Source organism: Eupeodes corollae, unplaced genomic scaffold (assembly GCF_945859685.1).
Source record: "Eupeodes corollae unplaced genomic scaffold, idEupCoro1.1 scaffold_1099, whole genome shotgun sequence".
NCBI lineage: Eukaryota > Metazoa > Arthropoda > Insecta > Diptera > Syrphidae > Eupeodes > Eupeodes corollae.
The window spans coordinates 2,501-15,834 of record NW_026605349.1 but is presented as its reverse complement, the minus strand read 5'-3'; the positions used below and the strand labels follow the sequence as shown (position 1 = coordinate 15,834).

At 31.4% G+C, this 13,334-nt stretch overlaps 1 long non-coding RNA gene across 1 annotated transcript; it reads left to right on the top strand.

Moving 5' to 3' along the window:
• Positions 1-1,805: 1,805 nt before the first annotated feature.
• LOC129953495 (uncharacterized) lies at positions 1,806-12,115 on the top strand. The gene is made up of 3 exons (XR_008782550.1): positions 1,806-4,442; positions 7,790-8,127; positions 11,769-12,115. It is a non-coding gene; the product is annotated as an uncharacterized LOC129953495 (long non-coding RNA).
• The last annotated feature ends 1,219 nt before the right edge of the window (positions 12,116-13,334 follow it).

Genomic DNA, 13,334 nt, shown 5'->3' with positions numbered 1-13,334 from the left:
GGAGTTTTTAATATATCCGACTGCATCGTCACCAACTCCAAATCCCTCTCAAATTAAGTTTGATGGAATGGATTGTACTGATGTGGTTGAAAGTTTGATGTTGGTTAAATCTAACGCGTTCGGAGTTGGTGATATAATATCCTATTCTTGTTGTTCCAATTATTTTGGCTTACATAACATTTATTTTCAATTATGCACTTCCATTGGTAAGGAATTTCGTCCATGCATTTTACGATACCCTTCATTTCCTTAAGGAATCCCAATACCTTACACCTATAAAAACACGCATATGGTCTTAAAAGATATAAACACATTTCTGACTACGTTTCATGTCTATACAAAATGTAGTTTTTACATTTCATGCAATATCGAACACTTCTTTTTTTCTTCAGAAAAAACAACATTAGAACCAAAATTTTTTGTCAACGCCATACGCCTATTGAACTGAAATTGAAATGATATAAGGAGACTTCTTGATGCTCACATTTTTCAAAATAAATTCAAACTGTACTCTTCTTGCCTTTAATGCATTTTTTAGCATTAATGAAAGTAATAAAATCAATGAACTAAGAAAAAATATTATTTTACACTCTTTATCCATAATCAGCTAGCTACTTAGTTTTCCTTTCCATTTCTTAATTCTTATTTTCAATGCATGTTTAATTATTTAAAATATTATACTCATTTATTTTTTATTTGTGAATGCATAAATTGGTCTTAACGAATTTTTTATTTTGTGGGTTTCTCCAAAGACAGCTTAAAGCTAAAGGTTCTTAATATTTTTACCTAAATTCTATGTAATTCAACTTGATCAGTAATTATTTGTTTTATTTATTAATGATCTTCCATCTTTTTTTTATAATAAGTGCACACTCAAAGGGATATATTACATTTACTATGTAGACACAGTGTGAGCATTAGGAAAGGGAGAGAGGGCTTGAAAGGAGATGTCGGTGAACATTGGTTTTGAATTCCTGAATATTGCAATAGCTGGGAAAGACAGAGTGTGGCAAGGCATTCCACATTCGCATAGTACGGCTAAAGAACGAATCTCTGTACTTGACAGTACGACCGATGTTGGGCTCGAGGGTATATTGATGAGCATTCCTAGAAGCGCGAGTATTACGGTTGAACTGTTTAAGTCTAGGAATGCCGCTGGCTATTTCTCTAGAGTATTAACCATTAAAACAACGGTAAAAGAGGGTGAGACAAGAAACATTTCGACGATGTTCAAGTGACGTTAATGATCTTATGATATTAATATCACCAATCAATCTAAATGCTCTACGTTCAATACTATCCAAGAGGCTTAAATAAGTTGGAGGAGCACCAGCCCAGATATGGGAGTTATACTCAAGCTTTGGACGTATATAAGTCTTGTAAATAACAGCCAGATCAGAGGGGGAGAAAAACTTCTTGCATCGCCTTAGAAAACCCAAACATCGCGTATGTGATCGTTCCACAAAAGGTGGTTGGTGATACACTTACCTAGAATATCGAGATGTTCAGATAATGGAAGGGGGGTACACTTCGCTTTAACGATGCAAAACAGCATTGCGTTTTCGAAGCATTAAATTCCACGCGGTTTTTTATTCCCCATTATACAACGCTCTTTAGATCGGAATTTAATGAGCTTATCATATTTTGTCGTTGCAGTTCCACATCCGAAGAAGAGGGGTGTGAATCTGAAGACGAATATGAAAAGCTAAGAGTACTATCGTCAGCGAAACAATGTATTGGATTAGATGTTGCAGACAGAAGATCATTAATAAAAATGAGAAAGAGTGTTGGAGATAAAACAGAGCCCTGGGGCACACCAGCATTTATTTTGTGGTTTTCAGACTTAAATCCATCCAATACAACTTTTATTGAATGACTCGAAAGGTAATCACTAATCCAATGAAGGAGGGATTCGTGAAAACCGAAAGCACGCATTTTTGATAAGAGAGCCTGATGCCAAAGCCTATCAAATGCTTTTGAAATATCTAGTGCAATAATCTTATTTTCTCCAAAACTATGTAAAGATTTGTTAAACTGTTCGGTGAGATAAACCATGAGATCACCAGTGAACCTATTGCTACGAAAGCCATACTGTCGGTCATTAAGTAGCTTTGGTTCCTCAAGATATTTTTTGAGCTGATAAGAAATCAGTGTTTTCATTACCTTGGAAAGAAGGGACGTAAGTGCAATCGGTCGGTAATTATACGGTGAAGAGGATTCGCTTTTTTTGGGGAATAGGCTATACAAATGCGGTTTTCCATTCGCTCGGAACGAGACCTGAGGAGTAGGACAGATGAAAAAGCTTACGCAGTGGTTTTGGCAGCGATTAAGAACACCTCTTCAGAACAATAGCAGGCATACCATCCGGACCAGAAGATTTATGTATGTTAAGATCTTTTAGGACTCTCGCTACAGTACGAGTGCGAAAAAAGATTTGCCCCATAGAATCATTAACTCGAGCATGTACAGGCGGAGTCATAACACTCTCTGGCAGCGTTGAATTGGCGGCGATCTGCCTAGCAAAGAGATTTGCTTTCTCTAAGGAGCTAACAAATGAACTGTCATTGACAAATGACCAAAAATTTGTACTGCCTTTGGAACATTGCAGTATTTTTTGCCGTAATTTTCGGTCATGTAAAAATTTGGTCCGTCGAATAGGGGCGTTGTAGGCCTTCCTGGCTTGCTTGAACCTATTCCGGTTTTCCTCAGTTGGATTGGCTTTAAAACAACGAAAACTTACCTTCTGACCCTAATAACCTCTTTACAGCTTGCATCGAACCATGCGTATTCCTTAGGTCTAATGCTTTTAACCCTATTCGGGATAAAAGTTCTCATTCCCAGGAGAATGAAACTTGTGATCATATCAGCGCTGGCGTCAACGTCACTATCGAGGAAGCATAGTGACCAGTTAAAGAACCTGAAGTAATTATTGAGACCGTCCTTTCTCGTATTGCCAAACGGTTCTCTTAGGAGCTCTTTCTTTAACTGGAGAGTTTTTACACGAGCAACTTGCTGATATGACACAATGGTCAGATGTGCCTAGAGGAGATAGAACACTAATAGTGTATTTACCAGGGTCAGCGGTAAGAAACAAGTCAAGAGTGTTTTCTGCTAGACCTACCACGTCCGATATTCGAGTGGGCTCTTTGACCAGCTGAGTTAGGTGGTTTAACTCAGCGAAGATCTCAGCACACACCCCTTCTGGTGTTGACTGGCCCGCATGTTGAAGCCATGAAGAATTGTGTACATTGAAATCGCCCGTAACAACGATTTAAGTGCGAGGATAGGACGAAACAGTTCTTTGGATGGAATCAGACAAAGCATCAAATTCACGAGAAGTTGACACTCTGTCTAGATTTGCTTATTTACTTAAAATTTAAACCACATAAAATTGAAAAAGAATTGGTGCCGAGACAATATTGTGCCAAAAACTGATAAGCAACATCATTCCTAATGTATATGGCGAGAGCATGGTGGGAAAAGAATAATGGCACCAAGTTATACCCTTGAATAAAGAATTCAGTGGGATCGGAATCCTCACCGCCTTGGTTTTCACTTAGTGCCAATGCAGCTGGGCTGTTTAAAGCAGTATGGGAGTACATAGAAAGAAAATTCGCCCTAAGTCTACGAATATTACAATAATATACCCTGAAATTTTAAAGCCATTGCAAATAAAAGAATAACAAAAACCAAAACAGACGAAGACTATACGAAAAATATTACTGAGTTGAACTACGGAATGCTATTCGATACACGCCACTACTAGTGTTATGCCTTAGTAGTGACAAAAATCGAATCCGGCTCTGTTAATGGAAAACAGTAAAATTTTTGTTGTCAACAATCTGCTATCAACGATGACGTAGTCTGTGTATCAATTGCATTAGTTATTGAACACAATGCAATTTGATACACATGCTAAGCCATGCGACTGTACGAGAAAAGAGGAAAGTGAAGGATGGTACTCACTGTGCTATGTTGAGTTGGCTCATCATGATATGAATTATTTTTTTGTTGGTTGTTTGTTGTTTTTGTTATATTGTAGTTGATTTGGTGTGGCGTGGTTTATTGTTTTTTTATTTTTTGTTGTTTTTTTTCATCACTGTTAATATTTATTTGATTTGCTATTTTTTTGCTATTTTTCTATCTGTTCTATTAAATTCTATGTCTCAATAGTGAACTGTTATATTTTACAAAACGGTCTAAAAAAGTTTGGGTATTGGTTCAATATTCAGTGCCTACTTTTGTATAGGTATATGGACAGGTGTACTACATTGTGTTTTACACTTAAGAACAATCTGCTTGTCTTTATAGCATAAACTCGTCACCTTTATGTAATTTGTTTATTTTTAGTAGATCTAACTATGGGGTAGAAGCATTGAATTATTACAAATAGAAGTGGACACCGAACATTGCTCAAACGACCAGCGACTTAGGAGCATCCAGTGAGTACCATTAATAGCTTTAATATCATTTTCATGATATTGGTTTTTGTATATGCTAATTTATATGCTCAAAAGGGATCTTTTTTAAAATGGTAAATGGGATAATGTGTTTGTGTCGCCATACAAAAAAAAAAAATAGCTATACCTACATCTAAAAATATTAGGTATTTAAATGATATTATTAGTTTTTCTGTGTAAACAAATTGCCATTTTCTTACTATTTTTGTTTTGTTTTGGATATTTGGTTAAATTGATTTACCAAATTGTTTACTTGAACTACTTTTTCATGAATGTTTTTATCGGCACTGTCAAAAATAGCATTCTACGAATACATAGTTTTGTTTACATAATGACAGTACGATATAGCCATTTAAAGATTTTTAAACATTTTAAATAAACTTTAACAAAAATGCAATGCTTATAATTTTTTTAATAGTACTTATATATATGCATTTAAATAAAGTATTACTATTTCTTGAAACTATTTTTACAATTTACAATGCGTAACTTAAATCAAATAACTATTTTGTCTTAATTTAGTTAAGAAGACATTGAAAATAATTGGAATAAAATAAATGGAAAGACGATGAAATGTCCTTAACATATTTTTTAGGATTTTTTGCAAAATCTGTGTTAAAGAAAAATTACTTTTTTAATGCAAAACAATATATAGAGTGTCCTTGTGTCAAAATAACTATGAAACAAGGCAACATTTAATTAAATTTAAAAATAATATTAATGGAGGCTTGACAATTCCCACGAGAGTGCTTCAAAAGTACACTATTCTCAGAATTAAACCACAACCGCACTTAATTATGAAACTTAAGTTAAGACTAGATGAAGAACCAAAACTCACACACAGACTATTCTGTAAAAATCTTTTAAATGTCAAAATTTTGAATTCTCCAAATCGGACAATAATTTCCTATGGGAAGTTAAAAATAAAGCGAAAAAAGGGTGGTAGGTATAATAAATAAAACATTTCTTTACCACTGACATGCGACTATAAAAGCTGCAAAAAGAGAAAACTACTTCCATGCAACCGGCAATCTAAGCAAAATGCGTAAAAACAAAAATAAAGTAAAAAAATAATTCTTCAAGCCATATACATACCTACTACAAAATGTTAATGTATGTATATAAAAAAAATCAACAATGCAAGAAAAAATTGTATGTTATGTATGTACACACGGTGCACTGGTGAATGTTAACATGTTCCAAAAACGTTTTAAGAATCCTTTTTTACTCCACTTTGATTATATCTTTTTTTCTTCACTCGACAGTATTTTTTAAAGCAAAGATAATAATTGAAAAATCTAATAGGTACGCCACCAACTTATGTTATACATACATATTAACCTACTAACCTCCATTTGTGCATATGAATACCTACACATATGTAATTACTAATTACCTACCTAATATTAGATTAAACAATATTCCTATCTATTCTTATGCATGTAGATTTGCAATTTTTTACTTTTTAGTAAAGTTTATTATAGTCTATTGTCTATTATCCCAATAATGTTTTAAGAAAAAAAAAAAGAAATTTAAAAATAAATTCATCCCAACCCTTATCAAACTAAGAACAAAATTGAAGAAAAACACAACGAAGGTAACAAATCATCATCATGTCGAATAACTTCATTTTCATTTTATGAATGAGAACGAAATAAAAAAAAAAAACTTGAAAATACATTTTCATGTTGAATTTCATTTTTAAATAACTCGCCGTGCGATACTAGTGTCGCCATCTAGAGCAAGATCTGTCCGGTGTCCCTTCTATTTGTAATTATTTAATGGCAGAAGACCTTTAAACCTTCTGGTTAATACTTTTAATAAATATTACTCTCTCATTGATTCCATTAATGGTAACGTTAAACTAAACAAATTACCAAAAAGATTTTATTCACAATATGATTAATAATGTATTTAATATTAAGTTTTTTTTTTAATTTTGTATTAATGTTAAACCGTTAGTATTATTAACGAATTGTAATAAATAATTAAGAAGCGCTGAACGATAGCAAAAAAGATTACCACATCAATTAATAATAAGGTTGGGTACCCACATGAAGAGCCAAATCAATGAAATGGAAACAAGAAGTCTCTAGTGATGTTACAAAAAATTCTAACAAAATTCTAAATTCTTTTAGTCGTTATTTAAATCACCCTGTCCATAAATGATTTTTGTTTATACTATATGTTAATATTTTACAATTTTGAATAGACTTTCAATATTGTTGCATTTAAAAATTTCAATTTTCGGTCCTATTATGCAAAATATTAGTAGTTAAAATCATATTCTTATCAAACTTAATTGTTTACATCGAAATTTAAAAAAAGTTTTATTAAAAAATATCATATTACACAATAATGGTTATTGGTTTCAAAAACTTGCTTGATTTTTTAGCTTTTCAAAAAGGTATAAGATACTACAAAGCAAAGTTATAAGTTATAGATGTCTCTAGTGATGTAATACAAAATTCTAACAGAAACACATTTTTTCTTTTTATATTTGTTTTTTTTAAATGGTGACTTATTAAATTAAAGTGCTTATAAATTTGCTTTGTAGTGTTTTATACCTTTTTGAAAAGCTAAAAAATCAAGCAAGTTTTTAAAACCAATAACCAGTATTGTGTAATATGATATTTTTTAATAATACTATTTTAAAGTTCGATGTAAAAACTTAAGTTTGATAAGAACATTGAAATTTTTAAATGCAACAATATTGAATGTTTATTCAAAATTATAAAATATTAACATATAGCATAAAAAAAAATCACTTATGGACAGGGTGATTGAAAAACCCACTAAAAGTAGGTTTTTTTAAAATTTTCATTAACACAACCGTTACTCGAAAACCGTTGAGATGCGGTATAGACAAGCTACCAAATTCTGGTAGGTCATGACCTGACCATATACAGTTTGGACCATTACTTATGGGACACCCTGTATAATTTAAAAACTATGGTTTATCATTTTATTTAAGCTCTTTTGTCAAGAAAATGAAGGATTCTCTCCAGATTTTAATTCCCTTTATTCTTTTGCCTGGGAATTTCAAAGCATCCTCACAAATGTCTACACATCTAACAACATTTGGGAATTATTATCCGTATTCATGATGTCAATAATCGTTGCTGTAGTTAAAAGTGCAGTTTCCTTTTATTATTTCATATGATTTGGCCTATAACCATATATGTACATTAGTTATGGGACACTCTTTATATATATTATACCAACATTTAGTTTTAAATTTATAAAAAAAATCTTTTTTTTTAAACAACCTTAAAATCTATTGACTCTTACAGATTTATATACATATATGCTTTTTTGCTGTGTTTTAGGCTGAAACACATCGGATGAAACAAAACGTGCTTTATTCGAATGATAATGAAAGGCACTCTATTTAAAGACCGGAAACCAATCTGTCATTCTGGTTTGCCTACAAGCTAGTATCAATTCTAAACTACTAATTGATTCACCACTGCAATAGTCAATGCACCACTGTTAAAGTCAATTCACCACGAATTGATGAGAAAATACGAAGAATGAATTGTATGGTGCTTACCTGACCTTAAATGGACAATTTTGTTGCAGCATTGGTTGATAAGGAAAAATGTTTTAAATCTTATGCAGAATATAGGAATAATACATTAAATCGGATGGGCCTGAAAAGTGTGTTGTAGGTATTTTGTGATATTGTTTCGTATATGTATCTTTTTTGTAGGTAATAAACTTGAAAAGAAAATTGATGTAATTCTAATAACAACAAATAGGTCACTAAAATATCATGTTTTTAAGTTGTTTCAAAATTAATTATTATAAAATGTTAACTTATAAAAATAAATAATTTTTCTTTCTTATTCTTTATTATTTGTTTAAATTTATATGTTATAAGAAAAATGAAGTAATATTGCCGAAGTATTTCGGACGCAGTTATAACTAACCTTACAAGTATACTTCTTTCTGAAACAAAAATGCTAAGAAACAAGAGATGGTGTTTTAAAATTAAATATAATTTATTCCAACAAATCAAACATACATACCTTAGTAGATGCAATCTATGGATATAAAACCTATAATACTATTTGCGTGATTCTTAAGGGGGCAGCACCTAGTGGACTAGAGGTCTTTTTGGTTGAAAGAAATTGTTAATTTGTAACTTTACTACATTTAAAATTGTGTTCTAAGTAGAACACACTTTCCAATACAATTAAATCTATTTTGGATCCTGTCCAAAATACTTAAACTTGTTTTAGGGGCACCTGCCCAAATATGGGAGTTATACTCAAGTTTTGGACAAATGAAGGCTTTGTAAATTACAGCCAGAGAAGGAGTGGCAAATTTCTTGCACCGTCAAATAAATCCTAAGCATCTGGCACCATTTTTGGCAATATCGAATATGTGATCATTATATAGGAAGTGATCTGTGATACACATACCGAGTACTGAAAGTTGATTAGTTTAATGGATGCAAGTGCCCACTCATGGATAGCGGCATCAGGGGTGGGTTACGCTTTAACGACAGGAGACAGCATTGCATTTTTGAAGCATTACATTCTACACGGTTTATAATTCCCCAATAGAAAATGCTGTCGAGATCAGAATTTAATGAGCTTATTATACGCTACCGTTGAAGTATCACATCCGAAGGACAAGTATATGATTCTAGAAACGAATATAAAAAGCTGTGAGTACTGTCATCAGTGATAGACAAAATATAGTTTATGAAAACGGAGCCCTGGGGAACAACAGCATTTATTTTATGAATTTCAGACTTGAAACCATCTAATACAACTTCTATTGAAGGATTAGAAAAGTAATTTCTAACCCAACAAAGTAGAGAATCATCAATACCAAAAGCACACATTTTCGATAAAAGAGCTTGGTGCCAAACTCTATTAAATGCTTTTGAAATGTCAAGTGCAATAATTTTGCTTTCTTCAAAACGATGTAAAGATTTGTTCCACTGCACTGATAGATAGATTTTTATTACTTAAAATTGTTAAATACAATAGTTTCGGTTACATTTGATTGGATATAAATTTGGTAATAAAAGTGTTCTGGCGGTGGCAATTATGTTCAAAGAAAATGTTCACTATTTAACTAAATGTAAATGAACAATTGCAAAAATTATATAAAGCTGCAAATAGGGCTTTCAGTTTAGCTAAAACAAAAATAAATGGTATTTGAACTTATTAAAAATTAAGCGTTATGTAAAGTCTTTTAGTGTAGTTAAAACAAAATGCCAGTTAATTAAAATAATAATATAACAATAAATAATATATAACAATAATATATAATAGTAATACAAAAAACATGATATATAATTGTACTGTTTTTAATTTTAGTATTAAGAAAATTCAGTTATAATAATTTCTCTGTAACAAATTGGTTTTTCCAGATAATTGGATAGATTTTCCCAATTTCACCATTAACAATTGTCAATGTTTGCTCCATAGTTAGAGTATGTTTTCCAAAGTAGAGTACCCTTAGTTCTTTATAAACTGGGCATATTGATTAAAAATGAAAAGTATCTTCTTTTGAATTCAAATTGCAAAGGGTGTAATGTGTAGTGGATGCACCCTTATTAGGTGATCCGTTTAAATTAAGTTGCTCACATTTGCTTTGCAGATTAACGACATTTCCCTTGTACTGTATCCATCAATAAAATAGTTATGTACTAATGGATTAGAACACTTGCTTTCAAGTTTGATCCGCAAATAAGCTTAGATCCTTTCAATTGTTTGTTGGTATTCCAGAAACTGTTACTATCTTAAAGTTTTGAAAGTTCATGTGCTACTGATGTATAATATTCCTGGCGTTTTGATTTGCTCAAATCCTTGTTAGCTTTATTTGCTGTAATATACTGTTTGGTGGTTGTTTCATTTAATTTTTTTTTTCGGGTTTCCTTTAAAAGTTCGAAGGAATTATTTCTTGCATTCAAATTTTTTCAGTTTTTTTTATATTGGTGGTAGCTTTTATACATTTACAAAGATTTTGGGTGGATATTTTCTGGAATAATTTGGTTTGTACCAACTCTCGAGATAATGTCTCCTCTAAGCAAAACATTTTGGACAAGCGACACGTTTAAAACATCTTCTAACGCAACAAACTCATTTTCCCAATTATTACAATTAAGGTACGTAGGTAATACATAAAAAGTTAAGCTTGTACATAGTACTTTAACACAACGTTTGTTGTTGACAGTGCTAATTTTTTTCTTTTTTTAAACCGTATAAAAGTCTACCACTAGCTCTTCCAAATTTGTTTGATTCTACTGCTGATACCCAACGCAATTCATATCCAGAGAAATATTTAGAGTACTGTTCCATTTTTTCGCTTGTTATGAATGTTTTGAACAGACAAAATATATCATGTTTTTTACAAAATTGAAAAAATCTACAAATAATAATTTGTTATTAAGCCCAGCAACATTATAAGCTAAAAAGTTAATGACATCCCTGCAATGACAGCCGCTATTGACGTTTTTAAAGTTATTGAAGTTTTTTGAACGTGGATTTCAGCCTGCCGGAGTTTATGAAGATTTGTGAGGTTAATTTATTGTTTCCAGTTCTCCCAAGCAACCGAGTTTGACTTCCTCTTCAAGGAAGCTCTGTGACGTCTTCGAAGGCAGTCTTAAATTTGATTCGAGCATCGATTACTTGTTTCAGATGCGTTCTCATTAAAATTGTTTGGTTTAGAAAAAAATATTTGGTTGGATTTGTATTGTATTGTTTGTTGCAGTATCAACATTCATATGTGGCACAGAAGTTCTTTCTAAGCCCACGAATGGTGCTAATGTCAACATTCAAAGAATTATTTTTGTAATTACAAGCAGTTCTCTTTGACTCAATTAGAAAAATAACGGAATCACAATTTTGTTTTCCAAAAATCAACAGTTATTTCGTTTTTTTTGTATGTTTTCTTTCATTTGGTGTGTGTTGCTCCATAATGAAAAGAGTCATGTTATAGTGAATATCAAATGGCATGTATTTTCGACAACCACCGCTGAAACACATTAAAACAAAAACGTGTGTTTTGTTTCGCTTTATTTGGTGTGTGTGCTCTCTTAAGAAACAACGTTGACAAAAAAAGCACGTTTTGCTTTATCCGGTGTATTTTCAGCCTAACATATTTTTCTTTTCCTATACAAAGTAAAACCGTAAAATTATTTCCCTTAAAACAATATCAAAAAATTGTTTTATGTCTCCCTCCTTGATCTCCTACTCCATTTGCATATTTCTCCTCTTAATTTTATTCTTAAATTATAATTAAATTTTCGCTCATTTTAAAATTTAATTTTTAATGTTATTTTTCCAGATACAGCAAAAAGATTTTTTGGATCGGCTCTAACAGCATTTTAAACGCATACACGTTTTAGCTTGATATCCAATTATTTCAAAATGAAGAAGATAAGCAATAAGCAATCTAAAATATTCGTTACAATAGCAGAATTATGCCGTGTTTTTAATATAAATAGCAAGAACTTTTATTTACAATTTTGTTAACTTTGAAAAATAATATATGCAATTTTTTTTATTATGCACTTTCGTTGCGTTTGAGTTTGAAATCATGGCGGAATGTTCATATGCGAGGTGTCTTCAAGAACGACGTTACATCAAACGTGAACTAATGAAATGGTCAAAAGATATGCTGTACATTTTTGGTGAGTTTATAACTTTCTCAAGATACATATATATTTATTTTGTATGAATTTCTAGTAGTAGGTTCAAATTGTCTGTGGTCTGTTTCACTAACTTACAAATTGTAAATTACAAGTGCTTTTTTAACAAATTTCAAAAAAAAATAATTTTTTCTGTTTCACGAGATAATTGTTTTACAAAATTGTAGTTGTAGATTACAAAAGGGAAATTTGTAGAAATTTCATTATTTAAATTTCACCAAAATGTTTTTTGTTTGTAGTTTACAAATACAAATTTGTAAAACACATTTTTTTTGGAAGTTTGGGTTCCACCAAATCAAATACATTTACAATTATGTTCAATTTATGAAAATTTCTTACAATAGAAAGATCATGTGCAGTGGTCTATTTCAACAAATTTGTAAACTGATTTTCTGTTTCACAAACTACAAAATTCAATCCAACAAATTTGTAAGAAAAGAGACACAAAAAGGGGGGAAATTTTAATTTCTAATTACAAAAAAAAACCGTTCCACCGTTTGATTTCCAGACTTGTAAACTGCAATTTTTCACCAATTTGTAAGTCAGCGGACAGAGAAGTTAGCTATGAATAAACAACATAAAATTTGTCTTGCTAACTTAATACATGAGAAAAAAATGTTCAAACGTTATGGTGTGGCATCAACAACAGCCGCACAAACACGATGTACCGATCTACAAACTGTAGATTTAGATACACCGTGCATATCTGCGATACCATGATATTGTCCTCTATTTCCAAGCCAGTGTAAAGCTGTAAGAAATTGCTGCATTGGTGTCAATGAAAAGTTCTTTTCAGTCTCATTTGCAATGCTTAGAAACTTTTGATGCAAAAGTATCAAACTTGTAAATGTAAAAGTATCAGAAATTTCATATTTGTTACGCGGTCGATAAATTTTTCTTCGTCTACGTATAAATGTTGCACGAAATGGTCACTTAAATCACTATCGGTGCTACTATGCCTGCGAAGAACGTAACTACATTCTTTAACTGGAGACAATATTCTTATTGCAAATTACAAATTGTAATGAAATCTACACATCATCTTTCTATTGTAAGAAATTTTCATAAACTGAACAAAATTGGAAATATATTTGATTTGGTGGAACAGACACTTACAAAAAAAAATTTATTTTACAAATTTGTATTTGTAAACTACAACAAAAAAACGTTTTGGTGAAACGCAAATAATGAAATTTCTACAA